This window comes from Corvus cornix, chromosome 12 (assembly GCF_000738735.6).
Source record: "Corvus cornix cornix isolate S_Up_H32 chromosome 12, ASM73873v5, whole genome shotgun sequence".
NCBI classification, from domain to species: domain Eukaryota; kingdom Metazoa; phylum Chordata; class Aves; order Passeriformes; family Corvidae; genus Corvus; species Corvus cornix.
Window position 1 is genome coordinate 5,632,168 of NC_046342.1, and position 19,231 is coordinate 5,651,398.

General features: G+C 49.3%; 1 long non-coding RNA gene across 1 annotated transcript in view; it reads right to left on the bottom strand.

Moving 5' to 3' along the window:
- The window catches only part of LOC120410659, a 52,708-nt gene that overhangs the window by 28,640 nt on the left and 4,837 nt on the right, over positions 1-19,231 (bottom strand). Inside the window, exons 2-4 of the long non-coding RNA XR_005602964.1 lie at positions 13,251-13,560; positions 10,724-12,172; positions 8,961-9,054 (exon numbers count right to left, since the gene is read on the bottom strand). This is a non-coding gene — a long non-coding RNA (uncharacterized LOC120410659). The remainder of the gene's footprint in view (positions 1-8,960; positions 9,055-10,723; positions 12,173-13,250; positions 13,561-19,231) is intronic.

A 19,231-nucleotide genomic window follows, 5' to 3' on the forward strand; every position in this document is an offset into this window, starting at 1 on the left:
TGATTTATCATTTTGCTTCTCCTAACCCACGCTGGGAGAAGGGGTAAATGCAATCCTCTACTCCCTTTTTGGCTTCTTCCAGCCCAGAGACAGATGGAAGATAAAACATCACATACTACAGAACTTGTGCCTTTCAGCCCCTCTGGTAATTGCAGAAGAGAAAACCCTCTAAAATCCCCAGTATCACAACCAACAGCACACACAGCAAACGCCTTTCCAAGGTGGAACACCACGTGAATGACAAAGCTCCACTGTCACAGCAGCACCTGGCCGGGCACGATGGGCTGGGCAGCACCTCCCAGCAGATGCTGGACCTAGTGCTGGATGGAGGGTCCAAACGAGCACATCACCCTGATGAACCACAGCAGCAGGGTTGGGCCTCTGCTCTCCTGACAGCAGGGTCACCTCCTTGTCTCCTCTTCTTGTTCCTGCCCCTCTTTTCCTTCACACTGCTATAACCCAGGCAGAAACCCATGAGGCTGTGCAATGGGATTGCACCCCTGTCGCTTGTGTTGGCTTACATATACATGCTGAACCATTACCAAGGACCACATCCTCGACACAGATGTCTCAGGGGCTGGGCTTACTTTTTGCTAAAACTGAGCCATGCAGAGGCTTGGCAAAGGAAAACATCCCAGCAACCACAGCTTCCATTTTCTGAGCCTTGGGTGGGAGAAATAAAGTACCAGCTCAAGCTCCATTTTAGCTTGAGGAGAGCAGCATAATTTATCAGAGCCAAACAGGTTCTTCCTCTCCCCTGCTACGGAGCCAAGCTGCCCCCTTGCTGTGCTGGGGCTGCTTCCCCAGTGCCAGGGCAGGGCTGCCACCGGCCAGGGCTCTGTGGCCACTGCCACTGCTGGCAGTCAGTGCCACAGTCACTAGCAGCCAAGATGAGGGTGAGCGTCCCAGCCTTATCTGGCACAGCTCACTGCAGTCAGGTTCAGACAGAGCCCCTGGAGCAGGGATGAGTCCTTATGAGCTGCAGGTTTTGAAGCGCGTGCCTTTGTGCCAGGCGTGTTCAAACCCATCCATCCCCACCGAGCAGCTGCAGCTCTCTGCTGCCAGCACAAACATGTAAACCCACCTGGGCTGCCTCTCACATCCGTTTTTACACATAACAATGGTTGTACAACAACCTGAGGGTCAGCAGACCTCCAATCTTTAAATTAATGTTGTGCATTTTTATAGGAAAGCAGCACTTACCCTTAGCAGAGTTTATGTGACAGGGATTTCGTGTGCTTTGTTACTGAAAATTAAACACAATTATTTAACAACTGCCAATAGTGGTCTTTGCATCACTGCATCTTTTGCATTACTACATCCTAAAAGCTGTTTAGCATGACCATGGTTAAAATGCAGATTATTTTTAAGGTTTTCAGTGCATTTGCTGTCAGATAAGAAGGGAAAAGTCCAGCACCTGCAAATGTGAGCTGGCTGGATGGGAACCTTCATGCCACCATCAGAATGGCACCTCAGTTACCTGGATGTCATCAGGTCACTAAGAGAAATATGAGGGGAGGGGAGAGGATGTGGAAAGGAGAGAGGGTCCTCAAATGGAAAAAAAAACCACGTAGCAAAGACAGGATCAACTCTCAAATGTTAAGGGATCCTTCACTTGTGTTAGCAGCTCCTGCCAAGTGCTCCCTGCTTAAGCCTCGGGGTGCTGGAAGCCTCTCCTCCTCTCATTTCTTTTCAGGGGTGACACTGAGCCAGCACACAGCAGAGATGTTGGATGAGCAGCACTGGCTCTCCTACTGAAGTCCTGGGACCTGAACATGCACCCTTTTGTTTTTGAAAAGACTGGGGATACAAACCAGTGTTTTCCAGCTAATTGCAGAGAGCTGGAAAGGCAAAACAGAGCAATATTTGCTAACTGCAAATATTTGGAGACCTCAGTCCAAACTGTATTGATTCACAGAGTGTAAACATGGGCAGAGAGAGAGCTTCAGGCACTTCAGCATCTCACGGCTAATTAAAGCTGGGAGAAATTTGTCTCAGCAAGTTGAGAGCCTTGTACTTCTCCAGTGTGACTAAGCCCCCGTGCGATATCTAATTTACCAGGAGGGGTGATGAGCTGCCAGCACCATGTTCCTGCAGGCACGGGGGGCTAATTGAATACAGTTTGATGCTCTGGGGCAATCCCACTTGCCAGCTTACCTGCACCATCCCAATCTGCCTTGCAAACTGCAAGACAGCTCAATGGGAATTTTAAATGTGAAGGAGTATTCAAAAAATCCTGACAAAATCCAGGGGCCTGACCAGAACGACAAGTTCTTGTGGTTTCTGCGGGGCTGTTTTTCCAGTGAGGCAAATTGGGTTCTCCTCTTGCAACCCAGCAATGCTGAAACGTGCTCCTGACACTCACAGGACCTCAAGGATCTCAACCTCCTCTGAGTGCTGTCCTTAACCATGGAAAGAAAGTCATGGCACCATCTTGCCTTGTATTAGTGATGCAAATCAAGATCAATTTCTCCATAAATAGCTCATTACCAATGATTCTGTCCTTTGTCTCCAGCTCCAGCTGAAAGGAAGGAATCACTCCAGCAGCAACTGCACATCTAACAGCAAAAAGACATTTCTCAGAGGGTACAGCTGACTTATAACAGACACTGGATTTTGGGAACTGCTCTCTACACCCCCAGAGCTGTCCTTGGGGAAAGGTGGAGGTACTCAGAGGTCCCAATTCCCATTTGATTTCCTATTGTTTCCCTAGGCTGCAAATGCTTTTTTCCTTACCTTTCTAGCCCAACCTGACTCGCAGGCCAGGCTTATCCCAGTTGTCAGTTGGGCCCCATTTTGCAGCTATGCCAGTTTTATTATTATTTGCCCAAGAGTCAGTGTGGCACAAGGAGCTCTGCCCTGGGCGAGGGTAAGAAACCATCCACCCTTCACAGTTTTTGGGGGTCCCCATACACTAGCAAGCCTCCAAAGATCCCCTTCCAAGCACCTGGGAATCCCCACCTGTCCCTCTTTCCCTGGCATAACCTGCCCAGGGGGAGGTGACCTTGCTGGCTGGACTGATGCTGTCACCACTCTACTTCGTGGGCACAGTGGCTCCCCTCCTCAGCCAGCATTAAAACCAGCCAGCCACTGGCTCCACAGCAGAGGCTCCCGGAGGACAGGCTGGAACTGTTCATCTGGAGACAGAGATCATTTTTAAAGGGAAATCCTGCTCACTTCCCAAAATGAGGCAGGCTTTTACCAGCACACAGCCCCAGTCAAACGCACTTGTGGCACCAAATGCATCACTAAAAGAAAAGGACTTTGCTCTGTGGAACAGAGCTGTGGTTTTCAAAGCTAACAGGGAGAAAGGGCACTGTAAATACCTGGAGGAAGCGTGGGCACGGCTTATTAATAGACACTTGCTGTGAGACTTTAGGCTGTATGACAAGGCTTTCACTGTCCTCCTGATGTCCTCAGATGCCCTGTTCCTGTACTGAGCTGGGCTCCGTGAGCATGCAGCACATCCTTTAGATCTGCTAACTTAGATGGGGCACAAAAGATGGGTTAATGCAGCTCATACATGGGTTAATGCTTTCATTACTTGAGAATTCACCATCTGTGTTCAGCTGCTGGGGAGAAGCTCCTGTCCCCAGCTCTTGTAAAGGATCCAGCCAAAGATTTTGATGGGCACAGATGAGGGCCTGAGAAAGGCAGGCAAGAATGCCAAGTAGGGTTATTCCCCAAAAACCTGGATTGCAGGGGTTTAACATTTCCTGAACTGCCAGAAGGAGCTAATTTTGTTACCTTTACATTCTGGCTCATTCACTCATTCCCCAAAAGGCTGCACAAAGTATTTGCTCTCTGGTTTCTCTCCTGTGCTGCTGTCAAGACACCTCCTGAGTTTTGAATCCAATGCCACTCGTGATATTTAAGGATATTATGAACTGGGTTTATGCATTCCTGCTTAGCAAAGCCTTGTCTAACACAGGGTGCCTATATCCTTTCCCAATGAAAGCCAGAACAGAAAATTAACACCCCCTGTGAGTGATGGAACAGTAACTGGTCCCTACACCACAGTACAGGAATCTTGGCAGGGTCACAAAAGTTTTATTTCTTGTTTCCAGATACAGACTTTTCTGTCAAGCAGGGTAACAGACAGATGGACTGTTTTTGGAGAGAACTGGCTATTTGCCTAGGGAGGAAGGGAAAACAGTCCTCAAACAGCTCTCCTGCCACAGGTGATGCTGGGGAGAGCAGGTCCATGGGCAGTTAGGGACTCTTACCTTCACACTCGTGGGCTATTTCGGCATTTATCCTCCCAGCTTGTTGGTTGCTCAGGGCCCAAAGATGCACAGACTCATGTTATTAAATGGCTCTTTCTGTTGACACTTTTATTTTTAGGAAATATCACTGAAACATTCACCACGGCTGCTTAGAGGTAATGGAAAAAGAGGTGAGCTCCAGATTCTGGGTGATGGGGACCTCGAGGCAGGCAGCCAAGCTGGGCTGAGATGTGGCCTGGTTTCCCTGCTGTGTTTACACACAGCCCTGAGCATGATGTGATTGAATCATGGCAGTGTCCTCAGCAGCTTCTGGCCATGCCGACCCCTCCCCAAAAAGTTAAAAGCATCTGTGAGCTGAAGACAGGCTGGGATCAGTGGCAGCCAACTCAAACAGAACCTCACTCAAAGGGAGTGCTGAGCACCCAGGGATGCTGCCTTGCCCAGGATGCAAGGAACCTGAAGGAACATCCATGGACAGCCCCTTCCCTCTGAATCTCTGGGCTGGGAGACAGAAGGCAATATGTTTCTTCCTCAAGACTGCTTTTGTGGCTTCACACTGAATCCCTCCCCACTTTATGCCAGGCAGGCTGAAGAGAAGAATATCCTGGGAGAGAACAGAAGTTACTCCAAACTGAACAAACACTTTGCAAAGTACATTCCTCTGACACCTGCTCAGCAGTGGGGAAGCTCTGGCAGGATGTGAGTTGGATTGTCACCCTTGTGCCTTTCTGTCCTTCCCTGCTGTGGGGCTGGGCTGGCTCCATCACACCCTGGCACACTCTGGTGCTGCTGGAAGGACTGGTGAATGTGTTCCTTGCCTGATTTCAGTGACGGGGCCTGGTGACCCATGAGAGCTACAACCACCTGCCCTGGGCAAGCCACAGCAGCCCCCTGGCAGAAGCCATGAAGTACCTGGCAGTAATTGAAACCCTCCTGAGCAGCAGCATCAGGGGCAAAGAGGCCCAGCTAACTTCTTGCTGCCTTCTGTCTGTCCCAGATTGGGAGGAGAACTTCGGAAGCAGTGCTGGCATGTCACCCACTGGGTGGTGACTGCAGTGCTGTCACTCTTGGGCTTTGCCCTCACCCTGGGGGCCTCACCTGGGCTATGTGCCCTGCCCACTGTGCCTGGCACAGGCAGCAAGGGGCTGCCCACCATCCCAGGAGCCACCACTCAGGAGGAACCACCAGGTGACAGATGGCTAGAGAGGGAAGGCATGTCTTTTGGAGAGGATTTCACATTAGGGAAGCTTTGGCAAGTTTTAAGTAGCTCCACTTTTGTCCTTTGCAGTAGTCAGTGGAATATTTCAGAAGTATCTGCCAGCAAACCAAGTGTGCCACCAAAACACAAGTGTGGGGGACAAAAACCCTAGAGAATGTTAGGTCAGAGTGATCATATTCCCTCACTGATTTTCATGTCGATGGCATCACAAGCCTAGACACCATCACACACCTGCAGCTGAGCACATGTGCGCACACACACTGATTGATAACTAATGTGTCCTTTTCCCAGGACTTTGCCAATATCAAAACACTCCTATCCCTCTGCAAAATCTTTTCCCAAAGCACTGGCCTGTGAGGGGCTGCTGAGCAGCCTGTCCCCCGAGCAGAGGGTCCTGGCAGGGTGCGATGCCGCAGGGGCCACAATCGCCCCGTTGTGCCAAACGTGGAGCGCCGGGTGCAGAGGGAACACTTGCCCACAAAGACCTGAGCTGTGCTTAATAGAGCTCTTGGAGTGCTCGCCTGCTAAGAGCCTTAACTTCTTACTGCATTTTGCCAGGGTTTAGGCAAAGCAGGGCTCCCAGCAGGGTGCTGGATTGATTTCCTTTCCCATGAAAATAGACTTATGATTTCATATTTGTTCCTTGCCCCCAAATCCCATTTCTTTCCAGGTAGAGGAGAGAGGGATTTGATGGATTATAATTAAGGAGATGTTGTTCTGAACAAGGAGGGGGCAGGAAGGTTAATGCAGGATGTGGCTGAATTGCCTGAGGAAGAGATGTTTTAATGGGAAAGGCCTTGTGAGAGGAGAGCTTTAGGGCTCTTCTTTCCTGTGTAGCAGGTGGGTATTTACAGGCAAGCTCTGGCTGAGTTTATTTTGGCTGTAGGTGGGCACTGGACCTTTTAGACCCCCCCTTCACTCTGCAGTGATGCTCAGCAGCAGTAACTGGAGGAGTGACAGGAGCGGGGGGATTTGTACTGCTTGTGTTAGGAAGCCCCGTTGCAGGGCCATCAGGAAGGAGCTGCTGACAACACCTCAGAGCTCACATATAAAATAAAAGTAACTGCTACTATATAATATAACCCTTCCCAGGCCTCCAGCACCATTCACCCCAGAGCACTGTACAAACAGTAATTAAAACTTCCCAGCCCCCAGCTTTGCCAACGGTGCTGAATTCATTTTCCAGTGTGGGAAATGAAGCCTTTTATGATTAAGAGAGACAACGTAATTTTAACAGCAGGAGAAGTTACTGATGACACATAAGCTGGGGTGTGAGCATTGCTCCTTCCCTGGCAACAGGAGGCTTTTCAAGGCAAGAGCAAGTGGCTGGTCTCTTCTCCATCGTGTCCATTATGTGCATCTATCACTGCAGTGGGCAGCACAAGACCACCAGCTCCATGCATTCAGTGCCAGTGGCTACAGTCCACCTTGCTTTGCAGAGGTAAGGGCTGAAGGGAAGTGAAGAGCACAGGGGGAATATGGCTGGAGATGCCTGTGACAAACCCAGTTGTCCAGTTAGTCCTCCTGGAGCACCAATCTGCCTTATCAAGCACTATCAGGTTCAGTGTGCCACCCTCCTCACCATGGCTGATTTCCATGAGAAATGTGATACCAGGAACATCCTACAAGAAGGAAAGGAACGCCTGAACATGCAAGAGCTTGGCTTAGTTCAGGGCTTACACCGCAGACCAGAAACACTGACCCTTTGCTTTTGGGTTAACTTAACCTAGTAACGAGTCCAACATCAAAGAGCCTGTCCCTCTCCTGGTTCCTGCTTGCTCTGTGCTCTCCAGGAGCCCTTGGAGAAAAATCTTGCCTTGTTGGGTGTGGACACAGCTCTTGGGTTCAGTATGAGCCCATGGGAGCTACGCAACCACATGTGCAGCTTTCAGGGTTTCCTGGAGCCCTTGGCCAACATTCCCTTCCCCCGGTTAATGTGCTGGTCTCCAGTGCCCACCCAGGCAGTGCCTGCTCCCTTCCCCTCCATCCCACCACTGCCTTGCAGGCTGCCCAGCCAGATCCCCCTCTGCTCTTAACAGCTCTGTGAATCCTGAAGGACCATTTGGAAGGAAAAAGCAATTTTAACTCAGGAAACAGATTATCTCCCTGCTCTGCCAACACTTCCTTCAAATCACTGAGCCCAGAGCCTCTGCCCATCTGGGAACAGACATTGGGCTGTCTGGAAACCACAGAGCTTGGTGAGACGTCCCATGGCAGAGGGGAAGGGCCCAAACAAACAGAAATTTCAGCCTCCTCTCACTGTTGGGCTGTTTCCAAACACATGCCAGCACCACCTGTGTCTGCTCACTCCAGGGAGTGCTGCTGCAGTCTCCCAGCAGCTGGAGAAGTGCTCATGGAGCCAGCAGTGCTGCACTGAGGGTTATTTAGTTCTTTTTAATGGATTCTCCGTACCTGTCATTATTTCCAGCCCTGAGTCAAGAGAAAGGGACAAAGAATTTGCAGGGAGGTGGGCTGGCTTGAAGGCCTTTGGTGAAGCCTGTGGTGTTGCACTTGAGCTCTGGAGAGGGCTGGGCACTCACTCTGTTTCTCTCATCATCCCTGAAGTTGATCCCAGTGGAGGATGGGGATCCAGTTTGGGCTCACTGTGCTTCGTGTGGGAGAGGGACAGTCTCCTGTACAGGTAAAAGCGAGATCTGGAAATCTGCTGCTGTCATTGGGCTTTCTTTGGGGCTGACTTAGTTGTTGGAAATCAGTGCAACCACGAAGAAAGCAGCCCACGGGACTCTGCTCAGAGTGCCTAATTCCTATTAAATATATAGGAAGAGCTGGAAGAGAAGTAGGAGCACTGCAACAGGGAATGTTCCTTGTGGACAATCTAATTTCAAATTAATTTATGCATGGAGGGGTTCTCCCACTTGCCCAGCAGGCCTTGTGGAGGCCAGGCAGGCTCAGAGAGGGGACTACCCTGCACCAGCAGTTTCACAGTCCCCACTCCAACACCTTTCTAGGACTCAAAATTTATGCTTTTCTCTCAGCCAAAATGATGCCAAGCTATAACTATCAAAATGCTTCAGACTGTGCTCTTTCGCTATCCCTGCTCTGGCCTGAAAGGTGATTTCTCACCTCGAGGTGCTCCATCAGAGCAATTACTGGGCTCACAGCAAGCCCCACTGCCTGGCACAGCTGTGCCTGCACAGCCCCGCCACCCACCACAGCAGAGCTGCTAGCAGAGACTGGGCTGAGCTGGAGATGGCAGGGCATGAGGCTTCTGCTTTGATGGCACCCTCTGTTTCTGACCTGGATAGGCTCTAGAATTGTAACAAAGCCACAGGTAAACAGGAATGTCCTTTCAGTAAAGCTGGATTAATCAGAAATGATTTCCCAGATGGCAGCAGCAGATTGAGGAGAGCCCACTCTCACCAAGGGTCACTTCTGCCAGGAGAGAAGGTAGCACAGGACTGAACAAGAGCATTTGTCTGAACTAATGGGCCACAGAGACATTTGAAGGGAAGTTTCCTTTGGAGCAAAAGGGGCAGGCCTCAGCTTTCACTCACCATCCACCCGTGGCAGCTCTTTCCTCCTCTTGGCACACGGTTCTCATCGCTCAGCTGACACCCCATGGCAGCAAACACTAATCACATCCTCCTCCTAAGATGAGATAACAGGTAAAGAGGCTTGGCAGGACAAGGGACCTCCCAGCAGCCCCTGCAAAGCCAATCTTGTGGCCTGGGGTCCCCCCAGTGCAAATCCCTGTGGTTCTTGTTTGCTGAGCTGGGACAAAGTGGGCACTGGGGCTTTAGCCGATGTTGGTTAGAAAATGACCGTGAGAAAGGAATAAACCAATTAATTGCTGACCCACTGACAGCCAACACCTCTCCCCCACCTCCCCCTGCACAATAAAACCTGTCTCCACAGCTCAAGCAGATTTAGGGTTGCTGCAAAGAGCCTAGAGGAGGAAAAAACCCTTTCCCACTCCAGCTAATAATATTTCCAGATAATCTGTTTGAGGCAGCACCCTCTGCAAACCAGGAAAGCCTTTAAGAGCCGTTAACACCTTTATTCAGACTTCCTCATCCTCCCCCAGACAAGCTGTGATTAATTATCCAATCCACCCCGATCCCCCTGGGAAACTGCTCTCGGTCCGGGCGTTCATCCGAGGATTTGCTGGGTCTCTCTCTGAGAGCAGCTCCTGCTCCCACCACTGGCTCTCGATAAGCAGGAAAGGGCTGCTGGGGAATAAACCGCTTCCAGCCCTACACTTCCATCAGCCAGGGCACTGGATGAGGGGAGGGCAGGTCAATGTGGGGTCTTGGCAGCACTCAGAGCTTTTTCTTTGGCTGGTGTCCACAGACATCACCAGCTGGACTGTCCCTGGAAGCCCAGCCCGTTTGGGTCCCACCTGGATTTCACAGCCCTCCTTCATGGCTCTCTGGCTCGGCTTGCTTGGAGGGTACTTTCCTGCCACCTTTCAGTCCTGCCAACAGCATTGGAGATGGAGAAGGCAGGGAGGAGAGGGGAATTCCTGCCTCTCAGGTTGCTGCAGTAGCTGGGATGCTGTACCTGAGAGGTTCCCCTGTGTGGGCTGTTGCAGACCAGTGCAGCTCATAATGCTCATTTGTACGTGCACTGTCCCACCTGTGCTACCTTTACCCACCAAAGCCCGGGCCTTTTTGTGTCCCGGGGTAACTCTCCCATCCCTGTGGCTGCACACAGCCTCTCCCAGCCATTCAAAGGGAGGATCAGAGCTGCTCCAAGATCACGGTAGAGCCAAGCAATTTACTGAACACAAGAGGGGCAAATTCTCCTTGTACCAAATGCCAATCTCCACTCCATTAAAGATGATACCAAGTCTGTGTTTGTCCACCACAGCCCTTCATCCATGGTAGCTGTAGTCCTTAGGCTGTGTAAGGATTAACACATTAATGCCCGCCCTGCCCCAATCCCCTCTGCTCTGGCAGGGTGCAGACATGGCTCTTCTGGGGGTCTATGGTACAGTCACACACTGTTTCATTACTTGATTCGCTGTACAAAGGCCCTATGAATGCCCCATTTTCAGGGGAGACCTCTCCCCATCACACCCCCAAGACCTGACCACATGCTTGCTGGGAGGATGTGAGTGAGGGGGCACTGGTGGGGCTGGCATGTCCCCCTTGTGCAGCCATGGAAAACCTGTAATTAAGGAGACACAGCAGCCTTCCTTACAGGTTCTAAGCTGAAGCTCCATGGTTTTATGACACTTGAAGGAGCTCCTTTCCATTGGACTCTGTCCAAGAACTCACTGCCATGCACTGCATGTTGTCTGCTGCTCTATTTGTACCTGCCAGGGGCCAAACCTCAGAAGGATCCTGGTCCACCACCTCAAAGTAGTATCTGCCATCACCGTTTTCTACCATCCACCTCTAGAAACCTTCAGCCAGGAAATAAAACCAGAGAGAACAGCAGTATCTCAGGGGTCCCAGATAGTTTTGCAAATGAAAACTGTTGTCCTCTCGTTGTTCTCTTCTCCTCATAACCACAACAACATGCTTAGGTCATTTTCAAACAAGATTACTTAAGGTTCAGCATCTCGTGTGCTCTTTGACAAGGTGCCAAAGAAGGAGCGAGTAGAAAGAGAGAACATTTCTGCCAGATGGGTGCCAGCTCCCCCAGGATGCTTCACAGCCCCAGGTGTTGGTTTGCATCACACCTACACACTCTGCTTTCTGGGCTGGGCTTGGTTTCAACACTCCCTTTATTTTTAGCCACACTTTCAAGAAAGGGGAAAAGAAAAATCTCAGAATCTCTGCAGCTTCCTGAAGCCCTTGAGAAAGAGAAAGCTGAGGAGCGAGCAGGCAGCTGGGAGGGTCATAGTCCTCCTCCCCGCTGAAGGCTCCAGCCAGCCCACAAGATGTCTCTGCCTGTCTTCCAGTCCATATCCAGGAGCAGTGGTCATCCATTAGGCTTGGCCAAGTGCTGGAGAAGTGCATTCCACTGTGGAACAGGGCCATGCTCTGGTTCTGCCCATGGCCAGGGCACAGGCATTACTCCCTCTGTGTGTTACTCCTCCTGAATCCAGCCCAACGGCAACAGGTGCTGCAGGTCCAGCACTTTCCACGTGGGTCTGGCCACTATTGGGATAGGAGATGTGAGCTAAAAACAGGTGCTGCAGGAAGTGGCTTGGGTGACTTAGTAGGTGGCACCTTCCCTCTAAGTTAGCAGCGTGATGAAACTGCTCAGCAGGGAACTCCGGGGTCTGAGCTGCTGCAGGAGTTGCATTTTAATGACACCCAAGCTCACCACTTGCGGTCATCCAAGATCCCACTTCTTGCAAGGGTGGAGGTGGCAGCTCCAGTGTCCCAAGCAGGCTCCAGTCTCCAATTATGCTCTGCTGAGCCAAGATCTGCAGGAATTTCCACTGGACACATTATTCCTCACTCTTTTTTCCTGCTATGACTACTGAGCAGTTTTCCCAGGTGCCAGAAAGCAGCATTTACCAAGGCATTTCAAATTCAAATGCCTCCCATTGTCTTGAAAGGGCTTTTTTCCTGTTTTGTCCCATGCTTTCTCTCTAGGGTCCACCAACCCCAGTGTCAGCTTCACTTGGCCGCTGTAATTCTCTGCTCAGCTGTTGGCTTTGCTCTCCTCCTACTCGCCCTGGGCTGTGAAGGTCATGGACATCCCCAGCTTTGGCTGAGCTGGTGCATCACAGCAGACTCCATCTGCCCTGTTCTCCATCACCACCCAGGAAGGTATCAACTGCACCTTGGTCCTTGACAGGAGATGCCATCTGCTACCAGAAAAGGAATAATCGATTATGAGACTGACATTAACGAAATATGAGATTGTGACTTGGGGCAGACTAAAGCCATAGAAAGCATTTTAAATAATTCACCATCCTGAAAGTAAAGCATATTAGTGGGAAAGACATTAAGGTCCTTTCCCAGTGGCATTAACTTCTATGTAACCAGAGCTGATACCACGAGCTGAGAGCAAAATGAGACTACTGCTGGGTAGGGAATCTTGGCATTTCAAAATGTATTTGAAAATCACGGTTTTCCCCCCACCCTTCCCACCAAAATTATTTACAAACATTAAAATATTTTGTTTTGGTAGTATTGCCTACAAGACAACTAAATCCAAAATAAAATAAAAACACAAAATGCCGAAACAAATTGCAAGTCCCTGAGATGTGTGCTGGCAAAACATTCATCCAAATGACTGCCTTCTGCAAAAATGCTTCTATTTTGGCAAACCCACAGTTTTCCGGGGGTGGACTGATCCACCAGAGACTTCTGAACCCACAGCAAGTGGCGACGGAGGCTGAAGAGAGACACTGTGTGGGAGGCAACGTTTAAAATGTCGCCGTTTTGCTCTTCACTTGAAACCACTCCAAGGGCCATGGGGAAAGCGTTCGAGAGCAGGAGCTGTGCTTTGGCTGTCTAGGAAAGTTGCTGCCAGTGCCTGGGCAGAGCGTGGGGTTACCCAGAAAAGCCCTGCTCATCCACAAACAGCCCTGGAAGGGTGAATGTTACCCAGGCAATTACTTTAAAATTTATCTCAGCGATTAAATGCAATTGTGCTCACACAGCAGATGTATCTGTGTTGGGTAAGCTAAGCTTAGCACAAGAGGCTGTTGAGAATGTTGTGCTGGTGGCACCCACCTCAGCTGCTGTGCTGCTGGGGGGGCATCAGGAAGGGACTGCCACGGCCAGGCAAGGGGCATCTTCGTTATCTTCAGTATTCATATTTTCTTGGCAGAGGCAGCTCTTCAGAGTAGAAAAGTGTTTCCCTTGGCTTGGGGGTAGGAGTGAATGAAGGATGCACAAATGGCAGGAGTTTGGCAGCTCTGACCCCACACAACTCACCTGCACACACACTGTAGGTACAGTCACGGGTCAGGCCCAGTGATGTCTCCTCTGAGATGGCAGAACCTTTCCAGGATTCTTGGGAGACCACGTTGGCTTCTGGGTGTCTATGGACACCTTGCAAAATCAGCCTCATGCAAAATTCAGACTCAGTTCCTTCCCTTGATGTTGAAACCTCTATAGAAATCCCAGTGGGAAATTCCTCTGAGGTGTGACAACACTTAAGGGAAAACAATCCCTCCTGCTCCCGCTGGGCCAGGACATCCTGCTGCTCACAGGGATGCTCTAAACAAGCCAGGTGAGGAAAGACCTGTGAGAGAAACACCTTCTTGTGGTTTCACCTTAAAAGGTCAGTTCTGTTACTTGTCATGCAACGTGCTCAGAACCTACCACAGGTGATTAAACGCCAGGGAGTTATTAGATCACACACGGATAATCCTCCCTGTCCCTGGCAACGTGATTCATTATGATTCATAAATTCCAGTGGTGTTATGGTTCCCAAACGGATGCAGTGTGCTGAAAACGCTCCTTGACAGCTTTAGCAGCCGACAACCACGAGGGGCTGACACAAGCAGCACAGGAGACACCCCCCACCAAGGCTGATACCCACTTAGGGACCTCCTTAATTTTAAGGACAAAACAGGGTTCTTTGCACCCTTTCCCCCCAGGATGCTGGGAAATGCATGAGCCACCTGGGAGGTGGCAGGGGACAGAGCGGTGACACAGGGGGGGTGAGGGGAGGCAGCCTAGAAAGGGGCACATAGGAAGGAGATGTTATTGGCTGGTTAGGGAGGGAGAAAGGGCAGAAAGAACTGAAGTTTGTCTCTCTATTTCCACAGCAGTTGGCTTTGGGCTAGGGGTGAGTCACAACAAGAGAGTTTGATTAGAGAGAGCTTGATTCGTAGAGTGGGTGCAATTAAAACCTTGGATCCTCAGGGTCAGTTTTAGTAGCTACATTAAACTGAATCAACTCCTGCCTCACTGTGGGCCGTGGAGGCGCTGTTTCTGCTCTTCCACTTTCTTTGAATTGCTCTTGCTGCATCTCTTCAGGTCAAGGCAAAATCCAGCTGAGCTGCTAAGGATGAGCAGGAGCAGTGTCTGTGCCCCTGAGCATCAAAATGGCAGCACAGAACAGGCCTGAGAAGAGGTGAGCTAATCCAGGGATGAAATTCCTTCAAAGACTATTAAATACAAAGGCAAAAATGATGCCTCAGAAAGATCCTGGGTGCAAACTTGTGTGGGCAGCATGTATGCAGGAGACCTGAAGGAGCTCCTGTGTCATCTTTTTCCAGAGGCATCTGCTCTGGCTACTTTGCAAGAGAAGAAAGGGGGCTGGTTGGGCTCTGGATCTGATTCCAAATGGTTCTGAGATGAGATGAATAACTGCCTGTGGATGTGGCTGGATCTCTGGAGAGTGTTGCAGTCACCCTGTGTGCTCTGACAAGTAAGAAACATCAGCTTTGCCCCAGGCAGCAGTTTTGGGTCCTCAGTAGGAGGAACTGGAAGCTCTGGGGTCAGGAGCAGCCACTGCTCCCCAAAGCTTGCCCGCCACTGACTCACACACCCCTCAGGCTGGATCCAGGGCTGACCCCAAAAGAGAAGCACCATTGAAGCCGAGGAGATGAAAGCCTCGTGCCCATCTGTCCTGATATCATGAAAATTTTGCTGCTGAGATACACTGGTGTCACCAAATTCACGGGTATAAAGCCCCATTAAATATTTCATTCTCATCAATTGCTTGCTCTAAGTGCCTTCTGAGGAATTCATGGGAATGTTTTCTATTTGACACAGAGATACTTTCAATTATGAAAGATGGCTAAAAATAAAAGGAAATTATACTGTTCAGACATCTCTGGAGGTGGAGACAGGAGAGGAAACTGTCAAGGAGAGCCAGGGAAGAGATTTTTGTTAGAGGTAGAGAAAGGCTACTTATTTTTGCAGACAGAAAATGTCAGGAGGCAGCCTGACTTGAGAATCTGGAATCTGTCACTCACCTTCTCTATTAATAATTTGACCTCAACTGTTTAGGGTCTGAGCCAGAGAACTGGAGTTAAGAGTCATGTCAGTCTCTTTCTCTGGTTGCAAGGGGTTTGGTCACTCTCTGAAAATTCTCAGCTGTAGACGTTTTTTTAAATGTGTTTTCCTTTCTTTTTTTTTCCTTCTTTTAATTGTAGGACCCCAGCCTGTGACACTGAGAAGACTCTTTTTCGGCTTTCCCTTTAATGTGAGAAGCTGTGGCTGATAACCTGGGGCTTCTTATAGGCTCAGTAAGTCCATGGGATGTTCTGATGCTGATAAAACATTTACATTTTGTAGAAAAAATAACCTGTCTGAGAGCAGGGCTTGAATCATCAATCCTTTATGGATCTCTTATCTCTTTGAGATAAGAGATTTATTCCTCTGACACCCATAACAGGTTACTTAGCTTTTCTTACAGGCCACTGTCAGAAGGACATGGCAGAGCTGCAGTCACCACCTCTCTGTACATTTTTAAATTTAAGTTCCTAACTGAACATACATAAAACATGCTGAGAGCTTTTGGTCTGCTCTGGCACTGAGTAGAATGTGTCTTGCACTCCATACAGGTGACCAGAGAAAAGGGGGGCAGCTGGAAAATATAACACTGAAGCTGTAGACGATTTGGTGTTTGTTATCTCTTATTTCTTCTCCATAGCAAATCAAAATCACTAGAAAAATATTAAAATTACCAAAAAAGGGCACAGTTTTGTTCTGTAGATGGGAGCTGAAAAGTCTCCAGACCTTTCTTCCACTCCATAGCACCTGTTTTTAGAGATGCCTTTAGCAGAGTGCTGTGCTCTCACTGATTTGGGCTGTGTTCCCTGAGCCACATGCTCTAATTTTAAGTGATCAGGGGCTTAATTAGCTACACTCTTCCTTGTATTTTGAGCAGCCATTTTAAGTTAAAAATACCATGTGTGCTCAGTGTTTTGGAAGAGCATTCCTGTGCTAATCCAAATGGAAAAGATCTTCAGTACAGTGCGTTTTCTGCAAAATCACCACTGAGGAGTGAAATGGTCAAGTCAGTCCCTGGTACAACTTCTTCTAATGGCAGGTATATTGAGCCCTGGGAGTTCAAGGTGTCCTTGCACACACTTAGGCTCATAGAGCTGGTGTGAAATGTAGATAATCAGTGGTTTCTTTCTAAACAGCTGCACTCAATCATTTTTTTAGGAGTAAAAAACTGTTCTCTGTTAACCAGCAGGACTGACCTGCCTCTGCCACACTTAAAATGGATCACAGGGGAAGACTGCAGAGTGATTTTGAGATAGGTATCTTCTCATTGCACACTAACATCTTTTCACCAGGACTCTCCCCTGCCTCAAGAGGTTTGCTTGTGGGGCTCCATTCCCTCGTGAGCAGCCCAGGGCAGTACAGTTGTCCTGGGAGGCAAGAGATAACAGGAACCATAATGAAGCTGGATGCCAAAGGAGAGATGTTCTGCTGGAGCTGTGGTGCAGCTGGGCTTGGGATAGACACTGACCTTCAGAGCAGAGGAAGGAATTCAGACCTCCTGTGAAGAGATTATTTCCCAGTACTCTTTCTGGTTCTCCCTCCCCCCCAAATTTGTCATCTTTTTGCCAGTTCTAAGGAATAACTTTTCAAATGAAAATGCTTCATCCATAGTCTTGCCTGGCAAGTCACAAAATGAGAGGCACAAAGTACAATTACAAGGTAATCCTGGGAAAGACCTCTGCCATAGGAGATGACCCAGCACGGCGCACGATCTCTTGGGGAGCTCTGCACATTCCCATCCTCCCTTTGCTTTTGCCTCTCTTCCCATTCCTCTTGTTTCCAATGAGATAAGGCAACCGTACCACCACCAAAGACACTTTTACTACCCCTGCAAAGCTCCTAAGCACCTACAAAGAACCAGAGATGTCTCTGGAGGCACTTTGGGATGGAGAGCGTGGTGGAGCGGGCCCCCCATCAGGAGTCCTGCCAGCGTCAGGACACACGGGGCAAGGGAATGGTGCAAAAATTGTCTGGTGCAAGCAAGCCTTGGCAGGGTTTGTGCTCGTATAAGCAGGAGAAGGTTGCTGAACCTGCTGGGGAGGCAGCCCAGTGGTGATGTAGCTCTTGCAGAGCTGCACCTGTACCCTGGGACAGACACAGGAGCTCACCTCCAACAAAGGACCCACCACACTGAGAACAAGGCCTGATGCTGGCTGGTGAGCAAAGGCTGCAGTTAAAACCTTGGCCTGAGAGGGAAAAAAAGGTCTTTGTGTCATAAACGGTCCCCAAAGAGTGTCCCTTAGGAGAATGCAGCCAGCAAGATGAAATTGCCATTCATGCTTTTTAGAGATGTTCAATGTACTAGGAATTCAATTAAGAAAATGTTCCACTGCAGGAAGCTCAAAAATTAAGATTATCATTATTGTAGAGGAAGGAAACATTTTTAATGCATTAATTTTTTAAAATGACATCCCCCCAGACAATGAACTTTTCCTTGCAGCACCCAGGCCAGTAAAGGAGAGCAGTTTTCTTTAGCAATGGGGAGCATCAACAAGAAGGTTACAGAGATGATACAAAGAAGGTTTTCTGTGGGATGCAGAGCACTGGAGGATAACAGGCTGGATAATGGGCCCTGAGCTGTTGGCTAGAGGAGATGACAGCACTGGATCCTTGATTTGGCCGATAATTTGCTTCACATCTTTCCACTTCAGGAGCCTGACCTAGATGGAGGCAACATAAGTGGCCACCACTGACTCAAAAAGGGCTGTGAACCCAAAGAAAAGGGTGTTTCTGGGAACTTTATCATATCCCCAGAGCAGGGATTTACAGCCTACATGTCTTTTTGTGTTTGCAAAGTGCCAATAGCCCTGATCCAAGGAACAGGTGGGCAGGTCCCTGCTGCTGCCTTCATACCCAGGAAATAAAGCAAGGATTCAGTTCAAAGCAAAAGGTGTTCCCAAGCATCTCCTCAAAATAAGTCTGGATGGGGGAGGTGGGTTGGGGTTTTTTATTTGCAGGACAAGATATCACATGGAAATCCAAGAATAGAATAAGTTGCAGGGGAGGGAGAGGAGGAGGAGGAGGAAATCACTGCTTTTGCATTTCTTGTTCCCTTTCCAAACCTTGTGCATGCCACAGTTTTAATTAATAACTCTGTCGCCCATTCTAGAGTTCAAACAAAGGAGGATAAGGAGGATGTATTCCAGGCACACAGGTACCTGGGGAAAATGGAGTGATGGCTTTGTGTTTCACGGCCTCATTATGGGGCTCCAGCTTTTACTCAAAAGCTGTTCTCTGCCAGGAATTATCTGAACTATTACCTCAGGAGGTCACTTTGAAGCTGGGCTCAAATAGTATTTAAAATGAAAAAAAAAAGAAGTCACATACGTTGTCTGGAGGCTAAATAAAATAAACAGACACACAAACACAGCTACCAGTAATAACGTTTCTCTGCAATGCTCCTTTGCCACTTATGTCTCCCACCTGACACAAGCCCATGTGCAACCACTGCCACCCTCTTGACACCAGGCTTGGGAGAGTCCTGCTCCCAGACCAGCCCCAAGAGGAAGAGACAAGTGTCAGTGCCCACTTTGGAAACTGAACTTGCAGGGTGTCAGTGATGCTCTGTGCACAGCAGCAGCACTCAGGCCCCTCTGCAGGCACTGTGTTATTTCCCAGTGATGGCTGCCTGCTGGAATTCCCCTTTGACCTCACTTTGGAGCAAGGAGAACCTCAGCTGTGTCCTGCCCTCTCCAGGAGTGGCAGCTCTGTTCAATCCCTGCCCCATATGGTTTGGGTTCACTGCAGAGCACCAGGCCTGTTGACCTTTCTCTCTGCCACACCCCTGCTGCACATCTCAACATACCTCCCACTTCCTTCAGGTAGGAATATCCTCCTTTTTACAGGCTGGGAAAGCACAACCTCCCAAGACCATCCAGAAATAAGAGGCAATCTCTGCAGGCCCCACCGACCTCTTCAATTTTTGAGCAACTCTTTCCCCTTCGGGC